A 3,939-nucleotide genomic window follows, 5' to 3' on the forward strand; every position below is an offset into this window, starting at 1 on the left:
TACAAATCACCATATACACACATTTTTGAAAGAAATATTCCCCTGTCTGGCGCTTTTAAACCCCTCTTATTCGCGCAAGTCGTCCAGCAATCCTTGTCGTTCGAAATAATTCCAAAAATGGCCCTGGAGTGCCCTCTGCTGGATAAAGCCGAGAACAGCACTTTGGTGGCTTGTTTAAAATCCTCTGTCTGTGTGTATATTCTGTGGAACCGTGATAATTGTCATTTGAAATAAACTTTTGTGTCCAATTGGTTGTGTAGAGTGAATATGGGTCCGTTGAATGTGGTTGTGTCCAAGAAATTAACCAAATTGTGATGACCTACGGATTTACATTTTATACAGCGATTATGCTTGTTAAGATGTACAAAAACATTACAAATTCCTCCTCCTCAAATATAAATAGATAAATAAATAAATCAAGTTTTTAATTGCTTGGATGTCGTCTTGTGTATCAATCTTAGTATAAAGGCTGTCCACATCAATTGTGAATAGAAAAGAGCGGACCTTGTGTGTAAAGTCCGGATCCTGGCATTGGACTCTGTTCTGCGCTGGTGTGTTTGGATTGTTGTTTGACTTACGGATGGGCTGCTGATACCGCCACGGTCGGTAGTTATTCCAGCCTTTATTGCGGATGATGTACGGGCGCTGGTTAGATGATGAGCCGGCGGTCACACGCGGGCGTCCTCCGTCATACCAGCCGGTGCGCATCTGGCCGCGCGGCGCTGCTACAAAAGTCTTCGGGGACTGTTGGATAACCACGGCGGGACTGCTGGTCAGCTCTGGTCAATTGTGAATGTTTGTGAAAGACAACATTGTTTATTTTGACCACCGTATGTAGTTACTGTGAAAAATGTAACAAGTGTTCATCTTGTCTCATTTTGTGCTTGTCTCGCTCATATAGCGTCATTTTGCCAGGAAAATCAAAGGAAAGTCAATATTTAAGATTCATTTCTTTTTCTGTGTCAAACTGTCTTAGAATGACAATCCCACTTTAGAAACATCAATTGTGCATGTTTTTGAAGGACAACGTGATTTATTTTGACTTGGTGTTGAGTTACTGTGAAAAATGCAACACGTCTCATTTTGTGCTTGTCTCGCTCGTACAGTTTGAGATTGACAGTGAAATCAGATGAATGTCACTATTTAAAACTCAGCTGTTGTTATGTGTCAAACTGTCTTCGAATGACAATTCCCCTCCCCACCCTCTGCTCTCCTCCTCGACACTTTCATTAAGGCCGTGTGGATATGCTGTTCCTGATTAATTAACCCAATCTCTCTCAGCTCTTCTTCTCTGGGCCGTGGACCATTTTGGTTTACACTCCAGGGTCAGGGCATGTACTGGATCCCAGTCAGGGGAGACAAATGCTGGAAAACATGCCGGTCAGTATTCTTTTGTTCTACAATATTGTATTTATGACATGCAATCTGTACATGTATTGTCAGGCTTGTTTCTCCCACATATCTTTTGCCACATTATTTACAAATCACCATATACACACATTTTTGAAAGAAATATTCCCCTGTCTGGCGCTTTTAAACCCCTCTTATTCGCGCAAGTCGTCCAGCAATCCTTGTCGTTCGAAATAATTCCAAAAATGGCCCTGGAGTGCCCTCTGCTGGATAAAGCCGAGAACAGCACTTTGGTGGCTTGTTTAAAATCCTCTGTCTGTGTGTATATTCTGTGGAACCGTGATAATTGTCATTTGAAATAAACTTTTGTGTCCAATTGGTTGTGTAGAGTGAATATGGGTCCGTTGAATGTGGTTGTGTCCAAGAAATTAACCAAATTGTGATGACCTACGGATTTACATTTTATACAGCGATTATGCTTGTTAAGATGTACAAAAACATTACAAATTCCTCCTCCTCAAATATAAATAAATAAATAAATCAAGTTTTTAATTGCTTGGATGTCGTCTTGTGTATCAGTCTTAGTATAAAGGCTGTCCACATCAATTGTGAATAGAAAAGAGCGGACCTTGTGTGTAAAGTCCGGATCCTGGCATTGGACTCTGTTCTGCGCTGGTGTGTTTGGATTGTTGTTTGACTTACGGATGGGCTGCTGATACCGCCACGGTCGGTAGTTATTCCAGCCATTATTGCGGATGATGTACGGGCGCTGGTTAGATGATGAGCCGGCGGTCACACGCGGGCGTCCTCCGTCATACCAGCCGGTGCGCATCTGGCCGCGCGGCGCTGCTACAAAAGTCTTCGGGGACTGTTGGATGACCACGGCTGGACTGCTGGTCAGCTCTGGTCAATTGTGAATGTTTGTGAAAGACAACATTGTTTATTTTGACCACCGTATGTAGTTACTGTGAAAAATGTAACAAGTGTTCATCTTGTCTCATTTTGTGCTTGTCTCGCTCATATAGCGTCATTTTGCCAGGAAAATCAAAGGAAAGTCAATATTTAAGATTCATTTCTTTTTCTGTGTCAAACTGTCTTAGAATGACAATCCCACTTTAGAAACATCAATTGTGCATGTTTTTGAAGGACAACATGATTTATTTTGACTTGGTTACTGTGAAAAATGCAACACGTCTCATTTTGTGCTTGTCTCGCTCGTACAGTTTGAGATTGACAGTGAAATCAGATGAATGTCACTATTTAAAACTCAGCTGTTGTTATGTGTCAAACTGTCTTCGAATGACAATTCCCCTCCCCACCCTCTGCTCTCCTCCTCGACACTTCCATTAAGGCCGTGTGGATATGCTGTTCCTGATTAATTAACCCAATCTCTCTCAGCTCTTCTTCTCTGGGCCGTGGACCATTTTGGTTTACACTCCAGGGTCAGGGCATGCACTGGATCCCAGTCAGGGGAGACAAATGCTGGAAAACATGCCGGTCAGTATTCTTTTGTTCTACAATATTGTATTTATGACATGCAATCTGTACATGTATTGTCAGGCTTGTTTCTCCCACATATCTTTTGCCACATTATTTACAAATCACCATATACACACATTTTTGAAAGAAATATTCCCCTGTCTGGCGCTTTTAAACCCCTCTTATTCGCGCAAGTCGTCCAGCAATCCTTGTCGTTCGAAATAATTCCAAAAATGGCCCTGGAGTGCCCTCTGCTGGATAAAGCCGAGAACAGCACTTTGGTGGCTTGTTTAAAATCCTCTGTCTGTGTGTATATTCTGTGGAACCGTGATAATTGTCATTTGAAATAAACTTTTGTGTCCAATTGGTTGTGTAGAGTGAATATGGGTCCGTTGAATGTGGTTGTGTCCAAGAAATTAACCAAATTGTGATGACCTACGGATTTACATTTTATACAGCGATTATGCTTGTTAAGATGTACAAAAACATTACAAATTCCTCCTCCTCAAATATAAATAGATAAATAAATAAATCAAGTTTTTAATTGCTTGGATGTCGTCTTGTGTATCAATCTTAGTATAAAGGCTGTCCACATCAATTGTGAATAGAAAAGAGCGGACCTTGTGTGTAAAGTCCGGATCCTGGCATTGGACTCTGTTCTGCGCTGGTGTGTTTGGATTGTTGTTTGACTTACGGATGGGCTGCTGATACCGCCACGGTCGGTAGTTATTCCAGCCTTTATTGCGGATGATGTACGGGCGCTGGTTAGATGATGAGCCGGCGGTCACACGCGGGCGTCCTCCGTCATACCAGCCGGTGCGCATCTGGCCGCGCGGCGCTGCTACAAAAGTCTTCGGGGACTGTTGGATAACCACGGCGGGACTGCTGGTCAGCTCTGGTCAATTGTGAATGTTTGTGAAAGACAACATTGTTTATTTTGACCACCGTATGTAGTTACTGTGAAAAATGTAACAAGTGTTCATCTTGTCTCATTTTGTGCTTGTCTCCCTCATATAGCGTCATTTTGCCAGGAAAATCAAAGGAAAGTCAATATTTAAGATTCATTTCTTTTTCTGTGTCAAACTGTCTTAGAATGACAATCCCACTTTA

Source organism: Chaetodon auriga, unplaced genomic scaffold (assembly GCF_051107435.1).
Source record: "Chaetodon auriga isolate fChaAug3 unplaced genomic scaffold, fChaAug3.hap1 Scaffold_165, whole genome shotgun sequence".
Taxonomy (NCBI): domain Eukaryota; kingdom Metazoa; phylum Chordata; class Actinopteri; order Chaetodontiformes; family Chaetodontidae; genus Chaetodon; species Chaetodon auriga.